The 12,469-nt window shown below is 32.2% G+C and overlaps 1 non-coding gene across 1 annotated transcript; it reads left to right on the top strand.

Annotated features, from left to right (window-relative positions):
* Positions 1–1,825: 1,825 nt before the first annotated feature.
* Positions 1,826–1,897, top strand: TRNAR-UCU (transfer RNA arginine (anticodon UCU)). The gene has a single exon. It is a non-coding gene; the product is annotated as a tRNA-Arg (tRNA).
* The last annotated feature ends 10,572 nt before the right edge of the window (positions 1,898–12,469 follow it).

Below are 12,469 nucleotides of genomic sequence, written 5' to 3' on the forward strand. Positions count from 1 at the left end.
AAAGTGGATTCTGTGTTTTCTTGCTTGTGCGGAATTTTGAAATATTTTTAGGATTTTCTCTATTTTAACATCTTTAACTAGTAAATAAAAAAAACAAGTTCAAAAAAAAATACCAAATTATCAACGGAAAGAGAGGGATTCGAACCCTCGGTACAAGAATTTGTACAACGGATTAGCAATCCGACGCTATAGTCCACTCAGCCATCTCTCCCCAATTGAAAAAAAAAAGAATTACTTTGTTTATGTTATATCACATAAACAAGAAGAACAAAAAGGGAGCTTAAAAAAAAAAGAGACTTGCTTTTTTTTTATTCTTTTTTATCTTATCTATCTTTTTTTTATTATTCTATATATTTTAGTTTTCTTTTTTTCTTTTTATACAGCCAATGAGCCCGGCCAGTACCTAGTCGGGCTCTTTTTCTTTTATTCCCATGAATATTGAAGAAAAATTCTTTATTTGAATATATTTTATTCGAAAAAAAAATATTTGTAAAAATATTTGTAATTAAAAAAAAAATAAGAGATACGGATAGATTCCTATGAGATAAAACCAAAATAAGATAATATAAAAATGTTCTCTTTTCTTACTCCCTCTCTTTTTTCTGGTAACGTAAATTGTATATATATATAACCTTCAGCAAAATAAAAAAATGAAAATTATCCCGTTTTTCAAATTTCATTAGAAGATTCTCTAATGAAACATGTCAATACTCGACTTATTAGAATATTATGCCTCCCATTTCTTTATTTTGTCTGATTGCTTTGTTCAACAAAAGATACAATAATGATATTGTAGCGGGTATAGTTTAGTGGTAAAAGTGCGATTCGTTTCAAGGACCCCCCAAAAGTTAAGGGATCCCCCATTTGATTCATATGCCGATCAAAAACTTTATTTTTTACTTAAAGGGACTCCTTTATACCCCTCGATGAATTATTTGCGGTATAATATACATTATTGTAATTTGTATACAAGAAGAATCAAATCGAATTTGACAAATTGAGTTTTAAAATTATGAAACATAAGTTTTTGGAATTGGATCTATAATCCGAATTTTTTGAGTATTACTAAAGGATCTATGGAGAGAAATATACAAAGTTTCTTTCTAATCGTAACTAAATCTTCCATTTTTTTGCATAGTAAAAATTGAAGCAAAATAGCTATTAAACGATTCTTTTAGTTTACTAGAGACATCGACATTTTTTTAGCTCGACGGAAATTTTCTTCTTTTCCTAAAGATTTTCTGAAATAGAAATAGAGAACGAAGTAACTAGAAAAAAAACATAGATTGTTAGAATATTGCTCTTCTAGAGGGATCATCTAAAAAGCAAGATATTTGAAACCTATTCATACAAAAAGGCTGACATAGATGTTATGGGTCAATTTTTTTTATTGTCCATCTCTTCATTCCGTAAAGGAGCCGAATGAAACAAAAGTTTCACGTTCAGTTTTGAATTAGAGACGTTAAATCAAAATGATGAATCAACGTCGACTATAACCCTTAGCCTTCCAAGCTAACGATGCGGGTTCGATTCCCGCTACCCGCTTCTATTTTATTCTATTTAAATCTATCTTTTTTCTTCGAGAATGAATCTAGAATTCTTAAAGAATTTGTCAATTCTTCATTTTCATTTCTTAATTTAGTTTTAGTTATATATATTCAATTATATTCAATTGATTTTTCTTTTTTATTTTTTTTTTCTTTTATTCTAAATATTTGATTTATTTTATTTTTATAATTTCTAGAATTCTTTATATTTGTTTGATTCTTTAATCTTTTTAATAAGGTTTAGTTAAAAAGGTTAAAGAATCAAATATAAAATAGAAGCGTCCATTGTCTAATGGATAGGACAGAGGTCTTCTAAACCTTAGGTATAGGTTCAAATCCTATTGGACGCAAGTTGTTTGCATATCTAATTTCAACCTTGTCCTTCTATTTTTTTTGATTTATTACATTTTGATTCGAATTCATTATATATAATATTCAAATGAAATAAAAACATATTAAAAGATACTAATTATAAAAATTGGAAAATTGAATTACAAAATTATTTAATGATTCATCAATTTTTTTCTACTTGTTCCTGGAATAAAAAGAGTTCCATCTGTTCTTTAATAGCGTCCTTTAAAAGGGCTTCTGCTTCCCCAGTGAATGTCTTGGTAGAAGATATGATTTCTTTGAATTGAGGTTTATTCGTCTTTAAGTAAGCACGTAACTCAACAAGAAATTTCCTTACCTGTCCAATTTCTAATGAATCAAGATAACCATTCGTTCCGGTATAAATAGTTACTATCTGTTCTTCCACAGTAAGAGGAGCTGATTGGGATTGTTTAAGCAACTCGCGCAATCGTTGACCTCTTGCTAATTGATTTTGAGTAGCTTTATCTAGATCAGAAGCGAATTGTGCAAAAGCTTCTAATTCTGCGAATTGTGCTAATTCCAATTTTAATTTACCAGCTACTTGTTTCATGGCTTTGATTTGAGCCGCCGATCCAACTCTGGAAACTGAAATACCAACATTAATAGCGGGTCTTATTCCAGCATTGAATAGATCGGCCGATAAGAATATTTGGCCATCTGTAATGGAAATTACATTCGTAGGAATATAAGCTGAAACATCTCCCGATTGAGTTTCAACTATTGGTAAAGCAGTCATACTTCCTTCGCCTAACTGAGAACTTAATTTAGCGGCTCTTTCCAAAAGACGCGAATGTAAATAAAAAACATCCCCTGGATAAGCTTCGCGACCTGGTGGTCTTCGTAATAGAAGAGACATTTGCCGATAAGCCTGTGCTTGTTTGGAGAGATCGTCATAAATGATTAAAGTGTGACGTTCACGGTACATAAAATATTCAGCCAGAGCTGCTCCTGTATAAGGCGCGAGGTATTGTAATGTAGCTGGAGAATCCGCTGTTTCAGCTACTACAATAGTGTATTCCATTGCTCCTCTTTCTTGTAAGGTAGTCACCACTTGAGCCACAGAAGATGCTTTTTGACCAACAGCTACATAAACACATATTACATTTTGTCCCTGTTGATTGAGAATTGTATCTGTGGCTACTGCTGTTTTACCTGTTTGTCTATCTCCAATAATTAATTCTCGCTGGCCCCGTCCTATGGGGATCATCGAATCAATAGCAATAAGTCCTGTTTGGAGAGGCTCATATACCGAACGTCTTGAAATAATACCGGGAGCGGGAGATTCTATTAATCGAGATTCCGAAGCTGAAATTTCTCCTCGACCGTCAATTGGTTTAGCCAGGGCATTTATAACACGACTCAAATAAGCTTCACTTACAGGTATCTGAGCAATTCTTCCTGTTGCTTTTACTGAACTTCCCTCTTGTATCAGCAAACCATCACCCATTAATACAACACCAACATTTTTTGATTCCAAATTCAAAGCAATGCCTATAGTACCTTCTTCAAATTCCACCAATTCACCCGCCATTACTTCATCAAGACCATAAATACGAGCAATACCATCGCCTACTTGAAGTACGGTACCAGTATTTACAATTTTTACTTCTGTATTATATTGCTCAATGCGTTCACGGATAATTTTACTAATTTCATCTGCACGAATGGTTACCATGAAAATATCTTAAATTTATTTTTTATAAGAAAAAAATGATGCCTATACTCTATTGTATAATAGAAAGCCTAATCAGTTATTTTTTTATTTCATCATCCCAAACATGCCAATATTAGCACTAACAGTACGTAAATGTAACTCGTTGTTCAAGCAACTATTTAGAGTTCCTAGAGCTCCCTGTAAGGCTTGTTGTAAAACCCGCTGTCGAACTTGATTAATAACTCTTTGTTGTTCAAAATCAATAGCTTCGTTTTTGTAATTTTCTAATTGTTCCAAAGTCGTATAAATTGAATTAATTAAATTCAATTTTTCTCGTTTGATCTCAGAATAGCCATTCACCCGAAACAGATCTGCTTCTGTTTCAACTTTCCTTAAGCGGGCCTGGGCTTTTTCGAGCTGTTCAATGGCGTTTTCCTGTAATTCTTCTGAGTTTCGAATAGTTCTCCAGATTTTCTGTTTTCGATTATCTAATAAATCACGTAATGAAAGTAGACTCTCTTTCCATCCATTTCAAAATGTCTATGATCTCTTCCCGAACCAAACATGAATCTTTCGATTCATTTGGCTCTCACACTCAATTACTTATCGGAAATTTACCAATTTTTTATGTAATGAGCCTATCCTCTCTTCTCTATTCAAAGTGAAAACAATTACCAATATAAGACTAGAATATTCGGAGGACTCTTTTGACCAAACAAATATATGTCAACAAAGTTGTTTTTTTATTCAAATCCAAAGACTTCTTTTGAATTTATACATAGGTCATCCATCGATTACGCATCGTACAAAGGGGAGGTTTAAATTCACACCGTTTTTTATTTCTCGCCATAAATAGGATTCAAGCCATTTTTTTTATCGACATGAGTGTTTTATATCGAAAAAAAATCGAATAATTTTTTTGAAACCGTTTCCTTTCTGTATTAATATAGCGGTAGAAAGAGTACTACACTGCGTATAGACTTCAAACTCTTTTTAACCATGGTAATAGTCCAAAATTTTTGGTAAATAGAGAATCAAAGTGGATTACCAATAAAGCGCGAAATGCTATGGTTCTTTAAGATTTTTCTTAATTTATTCAAAAAAGAAAATGAATTCAGAAGTAATTCGCGGGATTCTGCACATTTTCTTAATTCTAACTAAACTAAAAAGTGCAGTTTGGTTAAATCCAATTTATTCTTTGAAATAAACAACTCGCACACACTCCCTTTCCAAAAAAAACCAGTAGACCTAACACTACACTAAGATTTATTGGATTTGTTGCTAAAATATCGGTATTAAACACGAAACTTCCGGCGGATGGCCAGGAGCCCAAACAAAGGAAAGAATCGGTTATATTTTTCATATGATCTCATCTCCTCTTATGAATAGACTAATTATCTTTCTAATATTCCTATTAGATAGATAATATAATAATCTAATTGGAATATATAATTATAGAATTTGATATAATTTGGATTGGTCAATCAATTGGAAGATTCCCTAAAAGAATGATACTTCTTAGAATTAGATACCAGTTCTTTTATCAATTGCAAAATCTATCTAGTTTGAACACTTTCAAAAAATTATCTTAAAAGAAATAAAATAAAAGAGGGGTTCATTGGACTAAACAAAAAGAAGAAAGAGGGTGAATAAGTATGTGAATACCTTTCAATTAGTCCTTCTCCTGTGTTCTTATCCGAACAGATAAAGAATTGTAGGAGTGAATTATTAATATAATTCGAAAAAGGAAGTCCACATATGTATTTTTATCTTTTTAGGATTAAACAAAAGGATTAGCAAATAAAAGTGCTAATGCTACAACCAGCCCGTAAATTGTTAAAGCTTCCATAAAAGCCAGACTAAGTAATAAAGTACCCCGTATTTTTCCCTCTGCCTCTGGTTGTCGTGCAATCCCCTCTACAGCTTGCCCTGCGGCAGTGCCTTGACCAACCCCAGGTCCAATAGAAGCAAGCCCTACGGCCAATCCAGCAGCAATAACAGAAGCGGCAGAAATAATTGGATTCATGAGAATTTCCTCGTAACCTACATATAAAAGAAAGAAATAGTTAATGATATAATCGACTAATAAATTCTGACTTCATTTTTCAATTACCAAGACTTTTTCAGTTAAAGTAATTAATAAAAATAAGAATTAAAAATTGAAAATAATAGTTATTAAACGAATTACTTCGAGATTTCTTTTTTCGTCTCAACTACATAGTTTTGGGGGTGAATCTGTATAATCTTTGTTCTTCTCTTACCTTAATTTTGGAATCATTCTTTGAATTCTTCGTTTTTTTATACAATTTCTTTAGTTTTTTAATTTTCAATTCACAATTAGAGCTGAAACGCAAGGACTTTGCTTTTCTATCCCTATAGAAATTGACAGTAATAGCGAGGCCTTTTTTATATAGAAAAGATTAGTTATTTCAGATATATGGTTAGTTCATATAAAACTAGTTCATCTATAATATCATATCACATATACATAGGTTTCTTCTATGCTGTAAACTAATTTTCTTTGTGTTTTAGATTCAATCGAAATTGAAATTCATTCTTTGAAACCTAAAAAACCTTGACTGATCCCCTCACTTCTATTTTTTTTATCATGTTTTTTTTTAAGCTCCCCTTCCCTCTTTTCTTATTCTCTTATCCCATATGGATACAATCAATCTAAATAAATTCATTCGATTTCATTAATGTTTCAAAGAAATATAGGAAATTGGGTGATCTAAATGTTTTTAATTATCTTTTGATCAATTGTTGAATTAAATGTGAATCAAACGAGAATCTACTAACATTCTATATAGTATCTTTTTATCACACATTGTAAACGTAAATATCATACAGAATTCTAATTCTAGCTATTCATTTTTTTTGAATATCCAAACTAATATATACTAATCGAATAGATCTATCTATATCTATCTATATATCTATAGATAGATGTTTATTTTGTAGATTCTATTGAGCCACAATATATGTGTGGCAAGCTAAACAAAAAAGACTATTTTTGAGAAAACTAGTCAATGATGGCCTTCAATGGATTCACCTATATAAGCCGCAGCTAAAGTAGCAAAAATGAGAGCTTGAATACCGCTTGTGAATAATCCAAGGAACATGACAGGTATAGGAACTACTAAAGGTACTAAAGAAACAAGAACAACAACTACTAATTCATCAGCTAATATATTTCCGAAAAGTCGAAAACTAAGGGATAAGGGTTTTGTGAAATCTTCTAATATGTTAATCGGTAAAAGGATTGGAGTTGGTTGGATGTATTTACTAAAATAAGCTAATCCTTTTTTTGAAAGACCCGCATAGAAATATGCAACTGATGTAAGTAAAGCTAATGCAACGGTAGTATTTATATCATTTGTGGGTGCAGCTAACTCCCCATGAGGTAATTGGATGATTTTCCAAGGTAAAAGAGCCCCTGACCAATTAGAAACAAAAATAAATAGAAACAAAGTTCCAATAAAAGGAACCCACGGACCATATTCTTCTCCAATCTGAGTTTTGCTCACGTCTCGAATGAATTCAAGAACATATTCAAATAAATTCTGACCGAAAGTGGGAATGGTTTGCAGATTTCGAATAACTAGAATGGCTGAAACCAATAAGATAGCAATTACAACCCAAGAAGTAATAAGTACTTGGGCATGTACTAGGAAACCCCCTATTTGCCAATAGAAATGTTGACCTACTTCCACAGCAGATATATCGTATAATCTTTTTAATGTGTTGATAGAGCATAATAAAACATTCATATTGTCCTGTCCTCTAAAAAAAGAAGTTGAAAAAAGGGAATTATTTTTATTCAAACATCTCCTTTCCCTTTTGATTTGTCTACTTTCATTTTTGATTTTGAATACCGATACTAATTACATAAAATTTTTGTTTGTTTTCTATTTTCATTTTTGTGCAATTTCTTACTAGTATAGTAAGCGATTCCATAAATCTATGAACCCCTCGAAGCAAATTCAAGAATTTTTTATCTTATTATTAATCAAGAATTTCGTATATATCTAGACCGACCCTCACAAATTGCAAAAACTAATTTGTTAAGAATTAATCGAATTGAGGCTATAGCATCATCATTAGCTGGAATTGAAATATCAGCGAGGTCCGGGTCACTATTTGTATCAATTAAACAAATTGTTGGAATTTCCAAAGTTATACATTCTCGAAGAGCCGTATATTCTTCTTGTTGATCGACGATTATTACAATATCTGGTAAGCCCTTCATATATTTAATGCCGCCAAGATATGTTTCCAATTGAGCTAATTGTCTCTTCAATATAGCGGCATCTTTTTTTGGAAAACTATGAAATCTCCCCGTCTTTTGTTGCATTCTCAAGTCCCTGAACTTTTGAAGTCGTGTTTTTGTAGTATACCAATTCGTTAACATACCGCCGAGCCATTTTTTATTAACATAATGACACCGAGCTCTTATTGCAGCCCGCGCTACTGAATCAGCTGCTTTTTTTTTTGTACCAACAATTAAGAATTGTTTTCCCCCACTTGCTGCATCAAAAACTAAATCACAAGATTCTGATAAAAACCGAGCAGTTCTAATAAGATTTGTAATATGAATACCCTTACGCTTTGCAGAAATATAAGGTGACATTTTAGGATTCCATTTTCTAGTACCGTGGCCAAAATGAACACCAGCTTCCATCATCTCTTCCAAAATTATGTTCCAATATCTTTTTGTCATTTATAATTATCCCCACACTTTTCTTTCATTTCCAAATAGAAATTAGATCAATTTTTTGAAATGAAAGAAAGAGACCCAGTATACTGAAATAGAAAAAAATAAGTGTTCCGAAGGAACCTTCTCTTCTACTGAAAATTTGCCGTTGATAAAAAAAAGATCGGGCCATTTTTTCTATTTCATTGAATATGATTCGTTTATTTATTATGTTTCTTTTATTATACAAAATATATACAAAATAAAGTGACCGGAGATGAATACGACCTTAAGAATCATTATTTTAGGAATTCTTAAATCCTAGATTATTTTGATGTATCACATAAATTCTTTTTTTTGTTTCCGGGGTAATCTTGTTATATTGCCTTTGCTTTGAACGGTATATTATTCTTTTGAATCCAGTACCAACTGGCATCATTCCCCCTAAAACAACGTTCTCTTTCAGACCTTTCAACCAATCTATGCGACCCCGGAGAGCGGCTTTTGATAAAACTCTAGCAGTTTCTTGAAAACTTGCTTCAGATATGAAACTTTGAGTATTCAAAGATGTTTTTGTTATCCCCAATAATAGAACTCGATAGCAGATCGACTCTTCTAAGGAACGCCCAGCTCGTTCGGCCCGCAACAATCCAATTAGTTCGCCAGGCAAAAAAACATTAGACATTCCATCTTCTGAAACCAATACTTTTGATGTTATTTGACGCACAATAATTTCTATATGTCTATTATGAATGTGAACTCCCTGGGATCGATAAACTTTTTGAATTTGATTAACCAAAGAAATACGACTTTGCGCTATAGTTAGCTCAGCACTAATGAAGAATCCCCAAGGAATGCCAAGAATTCTTGTTATACGCCCATTCCAAGTATCCACTCTCTTTTCTAGGTTTATGGATATTGAATCAATCGAACGAACTTCCAATACCTGTTCTACTTTTGGAAGACCTTGTGTTATATCACCTGATCTCGATTTTTGATATATAAATGTAACTAATATATCTCCTTCAGAAAGTATTTCTCCATAATGACCATGAACAGTTGTTCCAGGAGTCGCCAAATAAGGGTTAGCCGATCTTATTCCTACAGAATCCATTTGAACAGTTAGAATTTGACCCGATTTAAGGTGTGGTTCATTTTTCGTTTGAACTATACATACATTTTCGCAAATAAATTGACCAAGACTTATTATGGGAAACGTTTTTTTTTCACAATAATTATGATGGAAAAAATGCCAATTCAAATAGAATGGATTTAAAAGGATGTTACTAGATAGATCAGATTTATAAATGATCTCGTTTTCGTCTATTAAATAATATTTTAATACTTGAAAAGTTTCTTTTAATTTGTCAAGTTGCCCGTTTTTATTTATCGAGATCTGATTATTAGTAATTAAAAGGTAAAAATAAAAATGGGCAACTTGAAGGGCTATTCCTAAAGGACCTAACGAATTTTGAATTGGAATCAGAGGATCTCTTTGAATTGGATTTATTTCTTCTTTTATCCCATTGTAATATTTTCCATCGTGGAATGATCGTATTTGAAAACAATTCGATGATGACAAAATTATTAAAGATCGGCATTTCTCATTTCTATTCAACAACATATGAATAGTTCCATGATTTTGACTAAGTGATTGTTGAACTTTTTCCCTCGGATCTATAAAAAAAAATGGATTGATGTTGGTCCAGTCCGACTCATTATCCAAGATAAATCTTGAACCGAGCGGATCTTTCCTTTTTCTTATATATGAAATATGGGATTTTCCTAAGTCCATTTTTAAGAAATATCTAACCAAACCTTTTATACTTAGTTCAACAAAAGAAGCATGCCCTTTTTCGATAGAAGACAATTTTTTGTCTTGATCCCAATTTAAGACTAAACAAGTCCGAACTAATTGAATACTTGTATTAGAATTAGAAATTCCCCGAATTGATTTTCCATTTCCAGAAAGAATATAATGAATAATTTGAAGTTCCAAATTATCTCTTTCTTGTAACATATCTTGGGAAAAAAATTGGATTAAATTGATCCTATCTTCTATTTCATATAAAATGACCGGTCGAACCAAAACAAAATACTTTTTTTTCATAATTGTGATCCATTGAGCATAGATCCAATTTTTCATTTTTTTTTTTGATCCTTTTGAATTTTTTTTTACCGTTCTCGGTGGTATCAACATGGCACTGTGCCGGGATATCTTATCCATTTCTCCGGGAAAATAGATATTCCCGGAAAATATTTTTAATTGAATCTTTTTTTTTTTCTTCTCCAATCGAACCAACCCGCTTACTTGACTTCTTATATTTACAGTGATTGGTGTATCTACTTCAATAATACTATTGTTCCGTACCATTATGGAAGAAAATTCTGGTAAAATATACACTTCTTCGGGAATGAAAAAAAATTGATCTACTTTAATTTGGTATTTTGTCTTAAATTCTTGAATTCCTGGATACTCGATTAAAAAATCCTCTTTTTTAAAAATGTAATTTATATCAATAGTCCTATATTTAGTAATACCCGAGCTCTGTGTTCGGTATTGAGGATCATCGAAATAAGCAAAAATACTATTTCTACGAAAAATACCATGGATTGGTATTTCAATCGAGATACTGGAATCTAACATTAGTGCTTTGTCTCGTTCTTGAATCGATTGGAATTGAAATGGAATAATGAATCGATTTCTCCGCCTCTTTGCTAATAAATCCGTAGTATCGTGAAAAATAGCAGGATGTGTAAAATGACAATGATCTTTACATAGGATTTGATTATTTTTTGAATAATCTGAAATCCTTCTTTCTTTTTTTTCAGAAGGAGTGAAACGAAACAAATTATGTCTTACTTTATTATTACTTGCTAAATGGTTACAAATATCTCTTTCTCCTGTAGAAAGATAATGAATGTTCAATTGATCTTGATCTTTTCGGGTTGAAAAAGAGACTGAAGCGGATCTGTCTGATTTTCCTGATAAAATCCATAAATGACTTGTTTTTGGTAAGATATGGACATTACTATATTTAAATTCTGATGCATGATACACATCCGTACTCCAATGCATTTCTCCTTCTAAGTCAGAATAAACATGTTTTCGAACTTTTTCTTTTAAATTAAAAGTATATGTTCCTGCGAGAATCTCGGCAATCACTTGTTCTGATTTTACATATTGATTATTTTGAACTAATAGAAAACTTTTTGGTGGAATAGTCACATTATGTATAATGTCACCATTTTCAATACTAACATACAAGTCTATATAACATAGAAAAGCAGGATGCCCGTGACGTGTACGTGTAGGATGAACCAAATCCTCATTGAATTTAATTTTTCCATTATAAGGTGCTCGCACCTGTTCGGCAGTCCCCCCTGTGAATACTCCGCCAGTATGAAAAGTTCTTAATGTTAATTGAGTGCCCGGTTCTCCAATGGATTGGCCCGCAATAATACCTACAGCTTCTCCTAATTCCACCAAGTGACCTTGAGTAGGACTTTGACCATAACACAATCGACAGATCCAAGATGTATTCCTACAGGTAAAAGGAGTTCGTATAGATATTGGTTGTGTTTGAAAGGTTTTCAATCGATTGAAAAGTCCAATTCCAATATCTTGATTTCTAATGGCAATGCATCGTGAACCTCTGTATATATCGTCTGCTAATACACGACCAATTAATGTTTGTGTCCAACTACTTTCCGGCATCGTTTCATTCTGGGTATTTACTGAAATTCCTCGAATGGTACCACAATCTGTTCGACGTATAACAATATGTTGAACCACTTCAACAAGTCTACGTGTAAGATATCCAGCATCTGATGTTCGTACAGCAGTATCTACAACCCCTTTACGAGCTCCGTAGCAAGAAATTATATATTCTGTTAAAGATAGCCCTTCGCGTAAATTGCTTTGAATAGGTAAATCAATCATTTGTCCTTGTGGATCCGACATTAATCCTCTCATACCTACTAATTGGTGTACTTGAGATGCATTTCCTCTAGCTCCCGAAAAGGACATTATATGGACTGGATTAAAAGGATCGGTCATTCTAAAATTAGGATTCATTTCTTGTCGAAAATATTCACTTGTAGCATACCATATCTCAATGGATTGGCGTAATTTTTCTACTGCATGTACATTTCCATAATGATGCTGTTTTTCCAAAATCAAATTTTGGTGTTCAGCATCTC

The sequence above is a fragment of the Vigna unguiculata genome, chromosome 4 (assembly GCF_037176805.1).
Source record: "Vigna unguiculata cultivar grain cowpea cultivar isolate G323 ecotype 2 chromosome 4, ASM3717680v1, whole genome shotgun sequence".
NCBI classification, from domain to species: Eukaryota; Viridiplantae; Streptophyta; class Magnoliopsida; order Fabales; family Fabaceae; genus Vigna; species Vigna unguiculata.